The 20,412-nt window shown below is 39.8% G+C and overlaps 1 protein-coding gene and 1 non-coding gene across 10 annotated transcripts in view; both read right to left on the bottom strand.

Moving 5' to 3' along the window:
• Window positions 1-18,382, bottom strand: part of LOC115500058 (aminopeptidase O (putative)) — a 346,654-nt gene extending 328,272 nt beyond the window's left edge. For 8 of the 9 annotated variants that reach the window (XR_003964365.1, XR_003964363.1, XR_003964362.1 and 5 more), the window contains exon 1: window positions 18,286-18,353. The gene's annotated coding sequence lies outside the window, so the exon portion shown is untranslated. Of the gene's footprint in view, window positions 1-18,285 lie in introns of all 9 variants that reach the window. The other variant, XM_030294374.2, reaches the window with a different exon arrangement.
• LOC115500221 lies at window positions 8,481-8,625 on the bottom strand. Its single transcript, XR_003964458.1, has one exon. It is a non-coding gene; the product is annotated as a U4 spliceosomal RNA (small nuclear RNA).
• Window positions 18,383-20,412: the final 2,030 nt, after the last annotated feature.

Below are 20,412 nucleotides of genomic sequence, written 5' to 3'. Positions count from 1 at the left end.
ATTCTTCCCAGAGCAAGCTATCAAGGACTAGGGACCACCCCAAAAGCCCAGACCCCTCCAAAAGGACTCAAACTAGCCAGTCCTAAGTCTGCTGACTTTGCCCTGCCTGGTCTTCCCCAGAAACCACAATAAAGGCTCAGGCTCCTGCTCTACCCTTGCTCTTCTGCCTCCTGACCAACCCTGGTGCTCTCATGTGTGGCCTTAGGGGTATGCCCCCTCCTCTTGGGAACTGTAAATAAGAAAATTTTCTTTCAAAGACAAGTCGTCTCCATGTCTGTCACCTGACCATACCTGATTAAAACAAATGCCGGGTCCATGTTAAAACATGTTATCATCCTATCAGGAGCTCTTTGGGAATGCAAACTACATACTTGATATCAGGGAGGATCCTTAAGTCTCTCTCTTGATTCCATCAATCTCTGTGTTGTTGGAAAGAAGGATTTTCACTGGGGATAGAAGAGATAGAAAAAGGATTTTCAAGGGGGTAGAAGAGACAAATAATATAGAATAGAATATATTTGGTGAGCTTCATGTTCAGCATAAGGAAAAGAGAAGCCCCAGTTATTTTTTAATTGTCTTTCACTCTTAATTGTAACAGTTACTATCTTAGCACTGAATTGGTAACTATAATTGTAAAAACACCAAATCTTTAAATGACTCTGCATTTGTTAGCCGCCTTCTATTTTTTCCATAAGGATTAGCAGTAAAATCCTGAATCCCACAAGGATCCGAAGATAACCATAGGGGCAACAAGGAAAGGTGAAAGCTAAGGATAGTGTAGCCTATCTGCAGCCAGTCTTGGGAAAAATAAAATCCCAGGAAAGGAGTGGGTGGAGGCAGTTCTGAGAGAGAAAACCAGGATAAGCCCCTGAAACCTGCCACCAGGAAAACAGCATGAAGATCCTACCTTGATTTGAGAAGCAGTCTTAGCAACAAAAGCCAAGGGGTTTCCTAACACTCTCCTAGCTAACTAGGACTCCAACGGGTTTCCTAACACTCTCCTAGCTAACTAACACTCAAAGCTAACCAGTATGAATAAGTGCTTAATCGACACTTGTTGAATGAATACCTCAATCTTATAAAATTGACTATAGTTTTATGACACTCATGAAGATTTAGATATAGTACACTTTGTCATCCTATTAACTTAAACTCTTTGTGTCCTTTACTATTTCTCCCTTGAGACAAATATACTGCTTTTCTCCTGTAGCATAAGGTGGTACAATTTTTCAAAGTGCTCTGATATATTTCAAAGTGTTCTTGCAATATTTCTTTGGAGTATCTGCACATTCAGCCATGGACTTTGAAAAAATGCCAGAGAAACTCCCATCCCACAAATGCTCCATGTTTCAGAGGTTCCAGGAACAAAGTGTGGAAGATATCCAGATTATCGCCAGCCGGGAGAATGCCATTCACCCAAAACTTCCCTAGAATGTGTTGGTCCCAAACAAGCAACATGAATCTAAAAGTCCTTGGAAAGACCAAGAAGACCAGAGTCTTTTTCCTTTGGGGACTCAGTCAATTCAGAACTCATCTGGACTATTTAGAAATCTTTGAGAAGGAACTTGACCTTTATATCCCGGTATGAATAACAATTAGCAACTGCATCTAACATCTATTGGGTGCTTGCTATGAGATAAGCAAGGCATATTAAATACATAATTTCATTTACTCCTCACTATCCAGTGAGGTCCATTATCTCCATTTTACAGATGAATAAACTGAAGCCCAGAGAGGTTAAGATAACTTCCCTAAGTTCACAGTTATTAGATGCCATAGTTGAAATTTAGATTCTTATGGTCTGGCTCTAGACCCTAGATCAGCACTACACTGTATTACCTCAAGTACAGTCCAAGCCTAGATCAAAAATACCCATTTCAAGCGCAGCAAAGCTCACTGGATCCTAACCCTGTAAGTTGAATGACACAAGCAACAGTGAAACAGGTCAAGAACTATCCCCATATCCCCATACAAACATGGACACCCACTGTTACCAGAGTCTTCCCCACCACTCTTAAACAACACCATATTCTGTTGTTTATGGGCAAGGGGGTTTATACTATTCTATAGATCCTACATTTCAAGGAACAACAAAATCTTCCTCATACACCAAATGCAAAGTAAATTTAAATCCTGACCTAATAACACAACTACATAAAACTGCATTATACCAAACAATGCTACATGTTTGTATTCTATGTGTTGAAGATAAAATCATGCATTCATGTAATAATGTAACATTCCATATATCCATGAATAGCCAAAATACTGTCCAGAAACCATTCTTACCATCAGACACTGGACAAGATATTCTAGGAACTGGAAGATGGTGGAAAGGTATTTAAGGATGGAAATTAGAACCCGAGAACACAAACCCATGTTGTAGGCCTCCTCAGCTGGCAGAAGTACCAGCCTTGTTGACATATGCGTCTTTCACGCCAACTTCCCCCACCACTCTCCAGAACAAGACAAACTCGGAATGGCTGGGAGAGCCCTCATGATACTGCCCAAGTCTTCTCTTCCAAGCTCAGTTCTTTCACCTGCTACTCACCCAACAATGGTTCTAAAACCTTCATAATCCCAGCTCATGCTCAAATTCATTCGCTGTCCTCACTGCAGAATTTGAGTACAATGGTTGAAATCAGGTAGGACTTCGGCAGAAGCAAAAGGAAGGGCTATTATTCCATGAAGTGCTTTGTACACTACAGGTCCAAGATAAATAACTACTGAACATTTTAATAGACATAATTCAGTTAATACAGCCTTTAAACATAAAAAGCCACCTGGGTGGCCCAGTCGGTTAAGCATCAAACTTCAGCTCAGGTCATGATCTCACAGTTGGTGACCTCGAGCCCCACAGTGGGTGAACTCGAGCACTGCTTTGGGCGAACCCCGCTTCTCTCTCTCCCTCTCTGCCCCTCTTGGGATTCTCTCTCTCTCTCTGCCCCTCACTGCACCCTCTCTCTCTCTCAAAAAAAAAATAATAATTAATTAAAAGAACTGGCTTAATATTTAATAAAGATGAGGGTTTTATCAGACCACCCAGGAATTTTTGTGCTAGGATAAAAGTTAACAAAACTTTTCAAACTCCATTAACAGAATTAATATAATTTATTATTACCTATAAATATTCATAGAGTGGAAACAAGATCTAGATTAATAGAGCTGGGTTACAGAGTTCAGTAGGGTAAAAATAAAGAAATCGGAAAAGAAAATATAGACAAAAATATCAGCTTTTTCCGTAAGATTTCCTCTTCTAGGATTGTTGAAAAACACTATTTTTAAGTAGAAACTATTTTGGAAACTCAGTACTTAAAGAGGTATTGTGAAAATAGTTTATTAATGAACATTCTGCTACGGAGAAAAAGTCACTGCTCTGGCTCATAGGAAAATACATTTTACTAGCAAAAACAGATGACAGATACAGACTCCTTGAATCCATGACAACAAGAGACTCAAAATTCAGTTCCCACTCACTGCACGAGGCTCCTCTACAACACACCGACAGAAGTCAGCTATTCAAAGATTCCAGGTATTTCAATTTATTTTTTTTTTAATTTTTTAAAAGTTTATTTCAAGAGAGAGTGAGAGTGGGATCGGGGCAGAGAAAGAGAAGAAAGAGAATCCCAACTAGGCTCTGCACTGTCAGCACAGAGCCCAATATGGGGCTCGAACCCATGAACTGGGAGGTCATGATCGGGGTCAAGATCAAGAGTCAGACACTTAACCAACTGAGCTACCCAAGTGCCCCAAAGACCTCAGGTATTTTAAAATATTGTTTAGGAGTCCAAAATATCTTTTGGAGTGATGATAATACCTGAAAATTAGACAGAGGAGATGGCTGCACAACTCTGTGAATATCCTAAAAGCCACTGAATTATACAGTTTTAGAGGCCAATTTTTATGGTATGTAAATTACATCTCAAAAAAGCTCTTTGTTTAAGTAGGCTCTACACCCAATTTAGGGTTTGAACTCATGACCCGGAAATCAAAAGTTGCATTCTCTACCAATAGAGCCAGCCAGGTGCCCCAAAGCTATTATTTTTAAAAGTGGCAAAAAAGAACAGCAAACTGTTTCAACAAAGTGTTACAGTGGTTTTCTTACCCATGTCCTACAAAAGATAGAAAATCTTACATAATTTAGAAAAGACTCAGTAAAAACGTATCAATGATATTAGCAAGGATTAGTATAAGCTTCATGTTTTAAAAGGGCCATTTAAAAGAGATGTACATTGGGGCGCCTGGGTGGCTCAGTCGGTTAAGTATCCGACTTCGGCTCAGGTCAAGATCTCATAGTCTGTGAGTTTGAGCCCCATGTCGGGCTCTGTGCTGTCAGTTCAGAGCCTGGAGCCTTCTTCGGATCCCATGTCTCCCTCTCTCTCTGCCCCTCCCCCACTCATGCTCTGTCTCTCTCTGTCTCTCAAAAAATGAATAAACGTTAAAAAAATTTTTTTAAATAAAAGAGATGTACATTGACTTGAATAGGAACTTGTAGTTAAAGATCTATGCTACACCCAGTGCACATCTTCCAACATGGCATGGCATTTCAACCTCAGAATTTATTTTGTATATTGCTTTAAAGACTATTTCAAAAAGTGTAAGCCGTGAGTATCTCCCAAACTTCGGTCGTGTATGTACCACCTTCAGTATTTTTGCCATCTTCATACCACCTTGTTATTTATTAAATACTTTTTCTTCAATCCACTTTACCACTGACTCAACTTTTATAATATCCATGAAATCATGGGTTTGACTGGCTAATTTACATTTTCCACCGTATATTAAAATGGACACATAACTATTAAAATTCAAAAGATGCTTATCCATGTACCACTGTAAATCATCTTGTGCACAAGTCAAGAAAACACTGGTTTTAAAAAATCAGCTGAGCCTGGTAACATATCTGTATCTACACTTTAAAAACTGTTAAGGAAATCAGAATGTTCAAAAGCCACTTTGCAGCAAAATTTAGGACTGTCCTACTCTATGAAGGCACATTATCAGTAGGAGCCACAGGGCTGGCATTCAGCCAAGAAAACGTATTTGAGAATAACACTGGAGTGGATGGTACAGAAAGATGGCAGGCAGTAGGCCTCCATGAGGGAAGCAGCTGAAAGAACAAGGATGCTAGGTCCTCTTTACAAATTCTTGGGTTCTTGCTACAGCCATGCTCTGCTTATCAAACAGAGCTGAACTTGGCAGAAGACCGACTGCCTAATGGACAGGTGGGCAGGGCTTTTTATTTATCCTGCTTCCTTCCTGCCAACACCAGTACTGAAAGCCTGCAGAAGGGCCCACTCCTAAAGTAGTACTCTAGGGCAAAGAAAGAGTCTGGGCTCTACCACACCTGTTCCTCCCATCGAGAAGAAATATGGGTTAGATTTCATTCTGAAATATTAGCACCGTAGGTGGTTTGAAACAGCTTCCTGAAAGGAGCTTACCCCCATTCCTGATGGGGGATGTCATGATACCATGCCCTCACACCCCTCAAAAAAAAAAAAAACACCCTGAAGACACTGGATATTTAACCACTTTTTTTTTCACTTCCTTTTCACACTGCAAAGAGGACTACCTCTTTTTGTAGTTATCTATCCTAAATAGGTGACACAATTACAAGTCACTGCCTTTATTCTTATTCATTTCAAGAAGCCCTAACTGAGTCCTAGGTAGTGAGGCATAGAGAAAGCTGGTAACTGAGGCTGTCTCCAAAGAGAACTGGGAGAGGGAAGAGGGGAGGGTGAGAGAGAGAGAGAGAGAGAGAGAGAGAGAGAGAGATGCTTCCTGCCCCAATTTTTGTTCTTGAATCATTTTTCTGGTAACTAGATAAAATAATTTTTATATAATTCTATGCAGTAAAAAATCATACATCATTTTAGATAAATCTACTCCTGCCCCAACAGTGAACTTAGGGTACTAGCCTATAGGCACACTGACACAGTATTTTCTTAATACTATTGATCCCTTTTTGGCTTCTAACACATGGCTTGGAGACTGCAAAAAAGATATACTTTTCCAGTATTTTCTCAATTAAATCCATTCCTTTTCTGTATAAAGTTTTATTTTTTTTTTTTAATTTTTTTTCAACGTTTTTATTTATTTTTGGGACAGAGAGAGACAGAGCATGAACAGGGGAGGGGCAGAGAGAGAGGGAGACACAGAATCGGAAACAGGCTCCAGGCTCTGAGCCATCAGCCCAGAGCCCGACGCGGGGCTCGAACTCACGGACCGCGAGATCGTGACCTGGCTGAAGTCGGACGCTTAACCGATTGCGCCACCCAGGCGCCCCTGTATAAAGTTTTAATATGTAGCCCCATAACTATAAACATAGGCTTCCTAAAGACTATTTGGAAAACATGAACTATATAACAACAAATTTTTAAATCTGACTGGTTTTGTGTTATAATGTTATACTGTCCAACTGGCCTTTGGGGGGCATCTTTAACCTAGGAAGGAAACTCATGATTTCTAGAACTTTATCCCAAGCATCTCTATACAATTTACCAGTGAGTATTAAATATTCAGAGAGTTTCACTGCTAGCAATTAAGATTCATATCTGTGAATATCTTCAGCAATTCAGGAACACATCTGTATCTTAGAACTCCTCAAGGATAAAATTGTTATCCAATAAATTACTGCTCTTCTCAAAGATCTAGCACAGTGTTTCTCAAAGCGTAGGCTGAGGATCACATGCATAAGAATGATCTGGTGAGGGGCACCTAGGTGGCTCAATCCATTAAGCGTCTGACTCTTGATTTCGGCATAGGACATGATCTCATGATCATGGTGGGGTCAAGCCCCGTGTCATGCTCTGCAAGGACAGCACAGAACCTACTTGGGGTTGTCTCCCTCTCTCTGCCCTTGCCCTGCTCATGTGCTCTTACTCAAAATAAAGAAACTTAAAAAAAAAAAATAATAAGATCTCGTTAAAATACCAACTAGTGAGCTCCAAGAATGTGCATTTCTAACAAATTCCATATTGACGCTGCTGGTCTAGCAACCAGACTTTGAGAACCACTGGCTTAATCTAACTCTGGTTATAGTAACTCTGGTCTCTTCCCAATCAACACTGCTTAGGATTCACTGTGGAGTTCAATGATGCTAAAAAAATGGCTCCACTTGGCAAATTCTCTAACCACTTTCCATAGGGCTTCTTGTGTAAGACTCTTCTCAGTATCTTCAAGAAGTTTCCATCATTCAGAACTTGTAGTATGGGTGAAAAGTTTGTCCTTTCTTGGCATCTGCAGGGATAAATACCCTTCACATCCCTCCCCTACTTCCTGGACTCTGTCTGACCTTACAGCCCCCACTTCCTACCCTGCGTGGACAACCTTCTGTCCTCTATAGGAAACCATACTTCCTACAGCAGGAAAGCTGTAGGAAGGGCAAGAGGTCACTCTGTTCCTCTTAGGAAACTACATTTCCTTTAGCCAGAAATCAAGACAGACTCCCTCTACTTAGTGATTTATTTGGTGATTGTCACAGGGCTACAGCTACAGACAACCAAGGACAAGGAAACGAGTACTGTACCCAAAGGCAAAATTTGACAAAATTAGATTCTTTAGAAATAGCATTCAGATCTCAATATTTACACTCTGCTCTTCCATGGGAATAAATATATAACAGATTTCTCCATTGAGAGATAGGTCCACAATTTACACACTACAAATAGGTGTCCCATTCTCTGTAAATGGCTTTCAAATCCATCTCACTGAGGTTTAAAATATACTCCTAGTGATTATCATGGTCTCAGTGGTGAACTGAACATATATGCAGTTCATCCTTCCCAAGAAAAGAGATTTCAACTAATTCCTAGAAACTGAAAAGCATTTGGGAGAAAGATAAGAAAGAAAACATATTTGATATAGCTTCAATATCTTAGAAGATCTCCAGGATCTCCACTATCTTTTCAATTTGAATATACAACTGAACATATGTAATTGGAGACCATGTTAAAATTAATTAGGATGATTTAAAAGGCAGGTTAAACAGTTTATTTTTCAGGGCGCCTGGGTGACTCAGTTAAGCAACCGACTTCGGCTCAGGTCATGATCTTGCGGTTTGTGAGTTCAAGTCCTGCGTCGGGCTCTGTGCTGACAGCTCAGAGCCTGGAGTCTGCCTCAGATTCTGTGTCTCCCCTTCTCTCTGCCCCTCCCATGCTCTTGCTCTGTTTCTCTCTGTTTTGCAATAATAAATAAACGTTAAAAAAAAAAGAATTAAAAAAAAACAATTTATTTTTCTTTGAGACTTCGATATATGCTTAAGGAAAAAGTGTAGACCTGGAGAATGATACAGAACAATAGCAACAGGGAAGGATATTTAAAAAAAAATTTTTTTTTAATGTTTATTTATTTTTGAGACAGACACTGACAGAATGCAAGTGGGTTAGGGGCAGAGAGAGAAGGAGCCAAAGCAGGCTCCAGGCTCTGAGCTGTCAGCACAGAGCCAGACATGGGGCTCGAACCCACAATCTGCGAGATCATGACCTGAGCCAAAGTCAAATGCTCAACCAACTGAACCACCGAGGTGCCCCAACAGGGAAGGATATTTTTAGGAAAGTTTTCAATTAGCAATAATCGCGCCTCAGATAAACCTCATTGGCTACGATACTGCCACTGCGCAAAGCTGGAAGGATATTTTTTAAATGTTAGCCATAAACTGGTTAAATGCTGCAAATACTGCATAACATTAACAATTTACCAAGGAGTGTGAAAAATATGACTTTCTTAAGTCATTGTAAGAAAATGACTAAACAAAACATATTCTATGACCATGGTATTTCCAGAACCTAAAACACTCTATTAGAAAAGTCATTAAACCATGTTCAGAATCAAAATGATTTGTTACTAACAACAAAGTCCTTGGGCATACGTGTGCTCGAATGCCATCACTGAAGAATCTTATATTTGTCCAATACTGAGTGTGGTTGCAGACTGAGCACAAAAATCGTCAAGTGTCATCTGCCGCTAGAGAACAACCAATGGGGATGTAATGCTGCTGCTTTTTAAAGCACAACTTCTGCGATAAAATGTTTCTGGCCTGCTTTTGTACTTAGGATGAATGTCCATTTTCGTGGTTTGGAGAGAACAACTCATTTCTCCTTTGAGGTGTTAGATCCTAAATACCAAAATTAAGTCCTCAAGAAAAACTGGTCATCGTTCTTTATTGAAGTAACAGATTAATCTTTTTCTTGGAAATCCTCATATTTAAGTATAGAAATAAGGTCATAAAAAATCAGTTCATCACCATTAGGGGATTTAGCCATAATAGGATATTCCTAGACAGAGCTACTTATTATACTAGATCAAATATAGTATAATACTGATCAAATAGATCAGCACTCACAAAAAATAATTCATGTAAGAATCAAGTAAAAATGTCAAGGCTTTTAATGCCACCTACTTACTTACTTCCTATTTGGCAAGACAATACTTGGGATATTACAATAAAACCTACATCAGCTTATATCTGTGGATAAGTTTTTTTTTAATGCCTTGTAGAAGAGGTGGGAGTTATTGCACTCTTTCTTGATGAATAATGCAAAGTAAGCATTATTACATAGGAAAAAGCATCTAAAGGTATATTCTATGAATATGTCCAGCTTACTGAGTCCACTGTAATTACTTCTCAATCAACACCACACATACATATAATCACAGCTTAAAAATAAATATGAAACAGGGGTGCCTGGGTGGCTCAGTCGGTTGGGTGTCCGACTTCGGCTCAGGTCATGATCTCACAGCTTGTGGGTTCGCGCCCCATGTAGGGATCTGTGCTGACAGCTCAGAGCCTGGAGCCTGCTTCAGATTCTGTGTCTCCCTCTCTCTCTGCCCCTCCCCTGCTCACACTCTGTGTCCCTCTCTCTCTCTCTCAAAAATAGGGGCGCCTGGGTGGCGCAGTCGGTTGGGCGTCCGACTTCAGCCAGGTCACGATCTTGCAGTGCGTGAGTTCGAGCCCCGCATCAGGCTCTGGGCTGATGGCTCAGAGCCTGGAGCCTGTTTCTGATTCTGTGTCTCCCTCTCTCTCTGCCCCTCCCCCATTCATGCTCTGTCTCTCTCTGTCCCAAAAATAAATAAACGTTGAAAAAAAAAAAATTTAAAAAAAAAAATAAATAAACATTAAAATTTTTTTTAAATAATAAATATAAAATAATAAAGAGCAAAAGAGAAAACAATGGGGTGGGGGAAGGCAAGGGAAAAGAAGAACATCTCTAAGAGGTTGTAAGATTTAAGGATATGTTGATACGTCTTCTGCCAAAGATAGCAGACTTCATAATGAGGTGCCCAAATGCAAAAGAAATAACCTGAAATTAGGTCACACAGCACAGAACCTGGGCTTGTTGAAAAGTAATATACTTATAAGTAAAGGATCACAAAATCAGATCAAGAAAATATTGAAAAAGAAACAAAAAAGAACTCCTCACCTAAAAAATACTACAAAAACCAAGCTGAATAAATTCCATGACTTTTTTAAAAATATTTTTTTTTATATTTATTCATTTTTGAAAGACAGAGAGAGAGACAGAGCATGAGCTGTGGAGGGGCAGAGAGAGAAGGAGACAGAATCTGAAGTAGGTTCCAGGCTCTAAGCTGTCAGCACAGAGCCTGATGTGGGGCCAGAACCCACAAACCATGAGATCATGATCTGAGCTGAAGTCGGATACTGAGCCACCCACATGCCCCCCCCTGCCCCCAACATGACTTTTTTTTTTTTAATTTTTTTTTTAACGTTTATTTATTTTTGAGACAGAGAGAGACAGAGCACGAACGGGGGAGGGTCAGAGAGAGAGGGAGACACAGAATCGGAAACAGGCTCCAGGCTCTGAGCCATCAGCCCAGAGCCCGACGCGGGGCTCGAACTCACGGACCGCGAGATCGTGACCTGAGCCGAAGTCGGACGCTTAACCGGCTGAGCCACCCAGGCGCCCCCCAACATGACTTTTTAAAACACTACAGAAGGAAGGTTCATGGTCAGGGAATTGATAATGTTAGAAAAAGAACTGAGAAACACTTAATGGATAGAGTAAAGAAACAAACATCCAAAAAATCAGTTCTGGCAGCTGCTTTCCCAGCTTGTTCCGTAACTATAGGCTTTCTCTCTCTCCCCAAATTACCTACTCAGTGCCAACAACCTTTTGCCTTCACTCCATTTGGTGAACCAATGGTCCATTCTTGACATTTTCACTACTTGGAACAGTTCCATCACTTAAATACTTCATTTCCATAATCTTATATCAGAGCATGGCCTCCTATTCTCCCTATTCTTTCTCTTAATTATTCACCAACTCTTATTATATTGAAACTCCAGTCCCTCAGCTTTTCCATTATCTTCAATGCATCTGCTCCCACTGAAGAGGCTCCAATCGGGGAGTGATTTTGCCCCTCAGAGGGTATCTGGCAATGTTTGGAGATATTTTTGATGGTCACAACTAGAGGGGAAGGCATATAGTAGGTAGAGGCCAAGAAGGCTAAACATCCTACACCGCACAAAACAGCCCCACAGCTTCTACATTTCTGAAGTTGAGAATCTCTACTCTGTGGTCTTCTTTAGATAATGTGGTTCCTTTCTTCAATCACTCTTAGAACATTTTAACCTCAATTCTCTTGCTCTTTCATCCTTCTAATACCTATTCTATAAAACCTTTCAACCAACTGAACACCCAAGTTTTCTACTTCTAAAGTCAGTGTACTGAACTCAACCAAAGCTAAAGAAATAATTAAATAAATATCACACGACCATGCAAAAGGTGGATGCTACATATTCACAGATTCCAACCTCAATGAGACTCCCAGCATTACCAGCAGGCAACCTTTCATGTGTCTCTCTCTAGTTGCCCCCTCAACTCCTGTTCTTTCCCCTCAGTGACTACTCTAAACTTTTACCTCTATCCCCAATCCTCCACCGAATCAGCACTCAATATCAGCAAATTTACCTGCTTCATTTAGGAAAGTTTGCTACCATCAGACAAGAATTTTCCCATATTCCCTCCCCACCTACAAACTTATTCACATTTATCCCCACCCTTTCCCAAGCAGTCCCTTCCAGGAAGGTGGAGTAAGTGTCCTTCCTGTCCCAGGACTCCCCGATCACAGCCTGTGACATCCTCTCCCACTGGCCTTCTCTGGAACCCTGCTTCATCAATCATCCAGCCCCTAAGGCCCCTCCCTCAACTTCATCCTCTCTCTCTCCACCCTTTACATCTCAGAAATAAGTGATTGTTCCAATCTCTTCTTGGGGGGGGGGGGGGGACATGAACAAAAACCCTTCCTTACTCCCACATTCCCCTCCAGCTCTTCTCTCTCTCTCCCCTCACAGCCAAATTCCTAAAAAGGACTGTCTTCACTCCCCACCCCCATTATTCCGTCTCCCTTCCAGTCCACTGCTTACATCCTACCATGCCACAAAAATTCCACAGTGGAGGCAAATGACTTCCTATTTATCAACTGCAGTAGGTTCTTCCAGTCCTGAATTCTGGAGCATTAACACACATGACCGTACCCTCCTTAAATTTCTCTCCTTTTTTGGTATTTGTGATACCATTCTCCTCTATCCCTTCCTGCCAATTTGGTGCTTCCTTCTCCCCCTTCGTAGATGCTGGTGTGTCCTCCAGCTCTAGCTTCAGTTTTTCTCATGTGCAATCCATGCTCTATTCACTCTGACCTCATACACCCAGTCCTGATCTCCTCTAAGTTTTCCTAGTGAACAACACCACCATCTACTCAGTAACCCAAGTACCCCAGATTTCTTACTCTCAGCCACACATAAACAATTGCAAAGTCTTACTGATTTAACTTGAATATCTCTTGAATCCATCATATCAATTCATTCTCTTGGCAACCTATCCAATTCAAGTCATTGTCTCTCACCTAGAACGTATTATAAGATTAAGTACATATGAGTAAAAATGGGAATCCCTCTTACAAGTAAGGATGCTACATACATACGATGAGGTATGATTAAAAAGAACACAGAACATTGGAACTCTTTTTAAAAGAAATGGATTCTAATACCATTTGAATATAGGGAAATCATTTAAGCATCCCAGGCTTCAGATTCCCAACTGCTGAATGAAGGGTATGAGAGAAATATCTAAGGACCCTTTGCACCCTTAACATTCATTCTATAATTCTATTTCCGCCAGACATTACTCAGACAGACAGTTGATACCTCCAAATATGCACCATACTTGCTACATATGCAAAACATTATTACTGCAAATGAAATAGGCTGATATATCTCTCTTTTGCTGCCAAAATCTATCAAGCATATCCCAATTCCCATCAGTTTCAAAAACCAAACCTTCAACTGCAAGTGTCAAAGAAATAAAATGTAAACAAAGGAAAAAGCCAAGAAAAAATTATAATGAAATTGATTATATATATAAAAATGTTATCTGAAGATAATTTCTTCAGGAATCAAACCAGGCAGAGTAATGAGTTAGCAACAAAATGAATGTGCCATAAACCATCCTGACAGTAACATTATAAACAAAAAACTCTTTTTACACACAGAAAAAGAGTGCGGGAATTGTGCGACATCTAAAGTCAAATGCCAACAAAATATATATGCAATATGAGATCTTAAAACGTTTCAAAATCTGTTTTTTCAAAGACAGGCTCTCAGAGAAAGATAATATGAATTAAGCTTTGAAAATGCACTTTGAATGCCATTCAAATGTTATCGCCCAGCCTAAGAAGAAGCACCTGTCATCCTTTTGACAATTTGGGCTCAGAGGCTCTTCTGTTACCTACTGAGCTCAGAAGTAATGTTCTATTTTAAAAACGGTATAAAAAGAGAAGGTAGAGGAAGAGTGTGGCAGGCAAGAGAATTTACCTTGCAAAATTGGTAGTGAGCCAATGTCAACACAAAACATAGGATAAATCAACTCTGGAGCCACCCAGCCTGAGTTCAAATCCCAATTTCACCACTTTGCCAGCCTTGCAATTTTAACAATTCAATTACGTTTCTCTGTGCCTGGTTTCTTCATCTATAAAAGAGAATGGTGATAGTACCTACTTCACAGATAAAGTGCTTGGAATAATGCCAGGCATGCTGTAAACACTATAGAAATACTATGTAATGTTATCATGATTATTATTTCCCTTATTATATTTAGACTAAATAATAGGTGAGAAGAAAAATTACACTATAATGCATGCTCAAGCTCCAGTTTAACACTATTAACAGGCATTTTGTTTACTGTTCAATAACATTATTTCAAGTATTTCCATTCCCATCCTCTAGAAGTTCACAAACCAAATCACCAAGTATTAAATTCATACTATATGGAATGAGAAGTCTATAATAGCATGATTCAATATGCATCAAAAGTATAGTATATGCTATACACATATAATGGAATGTTACTCAGCCATAAAAGGAATGAAATTCTGATAGATGCTACCACACAGATGAACTCTACTACAACATGGGTGAACACTGAAAATATATGAAGTGAAATAAACCAGATACAAAAGGATAGTGTATGACTCCACCTAGAATAGGTAAATTCATAGAAATAGAAAGTAGAATAGAGGTTACCAGGGGCTGGGGGGAGGGGGAGAGGGGAATAGGGAATCATTTTTTCATGGGTATAGAGTTTCTGTTTGGAATGATGAAAAAAATATGGAAATGGATAATGGTGATAATTAAACAATACTACAAATGTGCTTAATTGCAATGAATTATATGCTTAAAAATGGTTAAAATAGTTAATTTTATATCATGAATATTTCACCACAATCAAAATCTTTAAAACATACAACCTACATTGTCAACAGGAAGTTTTAACATGAGTATCAGCTTTAATGGTACTAAAATTAAAAAAGTAGATCACTTATTCTCAAGTTCCTGACTAGGGATACCAAAGGAGTCAATATCAACTCCTAGCTTGAACTTGGTTTAAAATACATGCTTGAAAATGGGTACACACTTTGTAAATTCAATAAGGAACATTATTTCATTTTGCTTATAGTCAATTTTTTTTATCTCATTGAAGACAGAAAAAAGAGAATTACACTGAGAAGGTAGCTTTATATGTGACCAATGCATAATGGTAGTTCTATGAGGAGGTATTTATCCACATAGAATCGTAACATGAGAGCAACAGCATACCTGTGCAGAGCACAATAAACAGATGTATAAATCAACTGGTATTCAATTCAAAAGTAGAGTGGGCTCCCATATATTGGTAAACCATAATTTAAACCACTGAAATATCCCCCAAATTCAAAACAGAAATTAAACGTCTATTATTTTGATACATATAATAACATGAAATATTTGAAGTCTTCACTCCAAACAGTGCAACCAAAAAGCACATTGCATTTCAAAGACAAAATGAAAGTAAATTTAATAAATTAGCATTTTCCCAGAATGGCTAAGGTTAAGGCACTCTAGTTAGGATAATTTAATTCTCCAGTAAACTCATAAATATTATATATCAAATATCATTCAAAGAATAACAATTTCCAGAGAACTAGAATGCAATTTTCAAAGAACCTAAGGCCCAAACTAGACTAATAATATTAGCAAACACTTACATGGCTCTTCCAATATGCCTGATTTGTTCTAAGCTCTTTTCATTAACTCACTTTATCCTCACAACATCTTCTGATAAAAAGTATCTTATTATTCCCATTTTACAAATGAGCAAATTGAGGTGTAGAGGGGTCAACTGTCCTGTCTGGGCTCACTGAGCTGCTAGTAAGTGACAGAGCTAGGACCTGAATAATGGAAGTGTGGTTCCCCAGTCCCTGAATGTTTTGATTTTTTTAATGTTTATTTATTTATTTTGAGAGAGAGAGAGAGAGAGAGAGAAGGCAAAGGGCAGAGGGAGAGGCAGAGGGAGAAAAAAATCCCAAGCAGGCTCCACGCAGCCAGTGCAGAGCCCAACGAGGGGCCTTAACTCACAAACCGTGAGATCATGACAGCCACCCAGGAGCCACCCCACGCTCCCCCCAACCTCATCCCTATGGTTAATAACTATGGTTTACTATCTCTTGGTGACAGTGAGGAATGGAATACATAAAGTATAGGTAAACTCCAAATGCAAAGCAGTTTGGGTGGTCAAATATAATAAAATCTCTGAGGAAATTACCAAATTATAACACAGGACAGTAAGAGGGCACTTGGGATGAGCACTGGATGTTGTATGTAAACGATGAACCACAGGAATCTACCCCAAAAACCAAAAGCACATTTCACACACTGTATGTTAGCCAATTTGACAATAAATTATATTATAAATAAATAAAAATAAAAAATAAATTTAAAAATTTTTAATTAAAAAAATAAAATGACTGCTCTGAGCAGCATCAGGGTGGTTCAGTCAGTTGAACGTCAGACTTCAGCTCAGGTCATGATCTCATGGTTTGTGAGTTCAAGTCCCACATTGGGCTCTCTGCTGTTAGCACAGAGCCCACTTCAGATCCTCTGTCCCCCTCACTGTGCCCCTCCCCTGCTTGAACTCTCTCCAAAATAAATAAATATTAAAGAATAAATAAATAAATAAAATGACTGCTCTAAGACATTAAGAAAAGATTAAAATACAGCAGTATACTTAGTATTTAAGAAGGCAAGGAATTGTTTAGGACATTAAAATTTTTTCTATCCAAAATAGTCAATAGGATTTTCAATTCTTAAAGGGGTAAAACTTTCCAAAATCATGAATTACACATTCCCTGAGGGGTCTAAAAAGAAGGAAGAAGGGTTGTACTGAGCAATCTTGCTTCCCACTTATCTCATTCTTAAGGATTGTGTGTGTGTGTGTGTGTGTGTGTGTGTGTGTGTGTGTGTCTAGGGGGAATCATAAATTAAGCTTTCCAGGCATTTTAGTTCCAGGTATATAAGAACTTAATACTAAAGATATTACAAAGTGTCAAATCGTTTAGATAGATGAGTGAATAAACTCACACAATTAGATGTGACTACTGTGAAAAGGCTGGAATTTTATCATTTATAGTAGAGTCATTTAAAAACAAACAAACAAAAAAAAAGGTATATGCTTTGAAGTCATACACGGACCTGAACTTAAAGCCTGGCTCCAGCATTTAGTTAGAGTTTTTGGCAAGTTAACCTCACATACCTGAGCTCGTTTCCTTCTCTGTAAATTGAGGATTAGTAATTCCTAACTCACACAAGGTTGTTGTGTGAGCTAAGAAGAAAACATATGCAAAGTGTCAAATGAAGTCCCTGAGACACAGCAGATGGTTAACAATGAGTGACTATTATTATTCCATAACCTTATTCTACTTTGCCCCCTGAATATTAGAAGAGTCTAATCTTACCAATTAGCAAGTAATTGGCAGGCTTCTCAAAATTATATGAAGATATGCTCTATTCAAAAATGGAACATACTTAAAGACAAACACAAAACCAAACCATCACCAGATCATAGATTTCAGAATCCTGCCTTTCCTCCCATATCTATTCTGGTTGGTTTTGTAACAACCGGTGTCCCACTATCAACAATATGAATTTTTTTTTTTATTTTTTGTTGTCTACACATTCCCAGTGGGGTTCTGATACTTATTTTGCTGACTAACTTTGCAAAGGTACTTGTCACCACCGCTTGAAAACCAAAAAGAAAACTAGGAATAAGGAATATTTTAATGAGATGCTGTAACTGTTCCATCCATCTCAGCAGTGGATTGGATGCCATGTGGATCATTTATTATCACACTAGATTTTCACATTCCTTCGCCATTCCCTTATTCAAGAAATACGTGCGTTAAGGAGTAAAACTGACTGACAGAAAGAATGCTCTTTAGGGACACCCAAATTCAAAGCTTGGTGATCTCAGTAAGGATTCTTGGGGCGGGTGTTGGGGGTGGTACAGGGTTGGGGGGCAGGGAAGGTGGTTGGGCTTCACTGCAAGTGGAAATTAAGAGAACTGTAAACTGTTTTTGTCTCCTTAAACACGACTGGAGATGAGTCCTGTGGAGCTAGGAGCGGGGGGGGGGGGGGGGTGAAGTGGGCCTGGAGGCAAAAGAAGGAGACAAATGCAGGCTGATGAAGGGTCTGTGCCAGTGGGGAGAGGAGAGGTCAGTGCCCATCGCCACCCCAAGAGCTGAGGCGGAGAGAAGTGGCAGCTCAGCCCAAGTCCCCAGGACGGGTTCAGCCTCAGGAGTCTGAGACGACTCAGAGGGGATAGGGACCCCACCGACGGAAGATGAGGATTGAGGAGGGTTCCCGGTCGCCTCTAGAACAGGATGCTGCTGTCCCCGCCGCCATCGCGGCGCGAAAGGAGAGGAAGGCAAGGACCCAACTGGGAGCGTACAGGTTACCTGTCTCAGTCGCCTGCCCACCGGTCTCCACTTCCGCAGACTCTGGGTTACCACGGGCTACCCCGGCCGCGTCGAGTGACGTCATCCACGCGCGCCCGGGCGGCTGCCGGCCCGGCCCACCCCTTCAGGAAGACTGGGCGGAGTCTCCGAGGGGAGGTCTGCGCAAGCGCAGAGCTGCGGCGAGCGTGGGCTGGTGGGGAATGTTCGGCTGGTTTTGGGAAGTGTGGGGTTGCCCTTGTTTCTCGATTATTTCTAATTGCAAAGTCTTACAAGTATTTAGGAAAGGAAAAGTTACTGAATTACAGTAGTGCACTCTTTTTCCTTATGTTTTTTCGGCCTCTGTTATATATGAGTGTAGTGTACATATTCACTCCACCACAATTTATTAAAATCCAACTATGTACCCGGCAAGCAGTCTGGGGTACGGCAGTGCACAAAACAGTAATCTCTTTGTGGAGATTCCTTTCTAGTTGAGAAAGTACATATTGAATAACTCAACAAATCTACATGCATTCGTAGAGAGCAGAAGTGTGTGGAGGGAAAAAGTTGCCGCAGAAACTAAAGGACAGGGAGTGCCCTATTTGAGATGTTAAGGAAGTAACTCTGTAGAGACTTGTTGAACTGAGAAGAAGCCAGCTCTGTCAAGATCTGGAGGAAGAACAACCAAGAGAAGTGTTGACATGTTCGCAAGCTATGAGGAGGGAATAAAATGTGGTGCCCTTGAGAAAGTGAGAAAGTAGGGTAGGGAAAAAAACCGAAGGTGAGAACAACAAGGCAAGGAGAGTCCTGATATTGCAGAGCCTTTCTGGGTTATCATAAGTGGCATGGGTTTTATTTGAAGTGTAATGGGTAGACAGTGAAGAGGTTTAGACATGCAAGTAACAGGATCTGATTTTATAAAACCGCCCTAGCTGTTGTGTATACAATGAACGATATTGTGTATAGTAGCTCGTTGGAAGACAAGAAAGGATGCAAAGAGACAATTGCTTTTGCAGTGATGGTGTAAGGAATGATGGAGAAAAGTTGACAAATTTAATAATTTGGGGCTAGAGATGACAGCCTTGGAGATGGATTACATAAGGCGATAAAGGGAAAGAAAGGTGTTAAAAATTACTCCTAAATTATGGGCCAGCTCGCAAATAGAGACTATGGAGAAATGGAGTTCATGGTCACTACTTAGCTCTAGATGATTTTTGCCAACCAGGAGTGCTGGCTTGGTGATGTCAGATCCTCTCATTTTTAAAGATAAATCAATATACGGATAAATATACAGATACTTACATAAAATTTCTTAAATTTTAAATGTTAGTCACTAATTCAAATTTTGTTAAATTTTTATTTTGGACCAAACAAAACACATCTGCAGGCTACAACTTTGCCTCCTTGATGGATATTTTCCCAGCAGGGTGACTTCATCTACTCTTGTGGGACTACAACTTGTAACCTGATAACTCCCAAGTCTGTTTCTCCACCCAGGCCTTTCTAAAATTTCCTATCGAAATACTCAAACTTCACCTAGACATCCAGTTCTCATCTCAAACTTGACATTTAAAACTGAACTCATCATCTACCCTCACCCTCAAACCCAACCTACTTAGTTATTCTCTGTCTTTGTTAACAGTATCAACATCCACCAAGTCACCCAAGCCTAAAATCCAGGATGATCCCAGACTCGTATCTCTCCCTTATCCCACAGTCCAACTAAACATGTGCTGACCTTGCTCTTCTCAATATTTATCACATCTGCCCATCACCTCCATTCTTAACTGACTACTGCCTTTGATGAAGCATTTGTATCTCTTTTTGGGAAAGTCACATAACCTTTCTGTGCCTCTGTTTTTTCACTTGTAAAATGAGAGGATTGAGCTAGTTGATTTCTAAGATCTGTTCCATTTGTAAAATTCTGTCTTCTAAAGCCACCAAACATATCACAATCACTGCCTAGAATTTTTTTGTGGTTTTTGCCTGGCTGTTTTAATACCAAAGATATTGTGAATAGGTTAACAGGGAAAAAAAGGACTTGATTAAAATAAGCAATACAAAATGAAATTAACAAATAGCTAAAACTACTCACAGTTTTGTTATAGAATAAAAAATGAAAGAAACTACTGGTTGGTAATATTGAAA

The sequence above is a fragment of the Lynx canadensis genome, chromosome D4, assembly GCF_007474595.2.
Source record: "Lynx canadensis isolate LIC74 chromosome D4, mLynCan4.pri.v2, whole genome shotgun sequence".
NCBI classification, from domain to species: Eukaryota; Metazoa; Chordata; class Mammalia; order Carnivora; family Felidae; genus Lynx; species Lynx canadensis.
The sequence above is the reverse complement of the archived record's forward strand: the minus strand, read 5'-3'. Positions and strand labels throughout refer to the sequence as shown.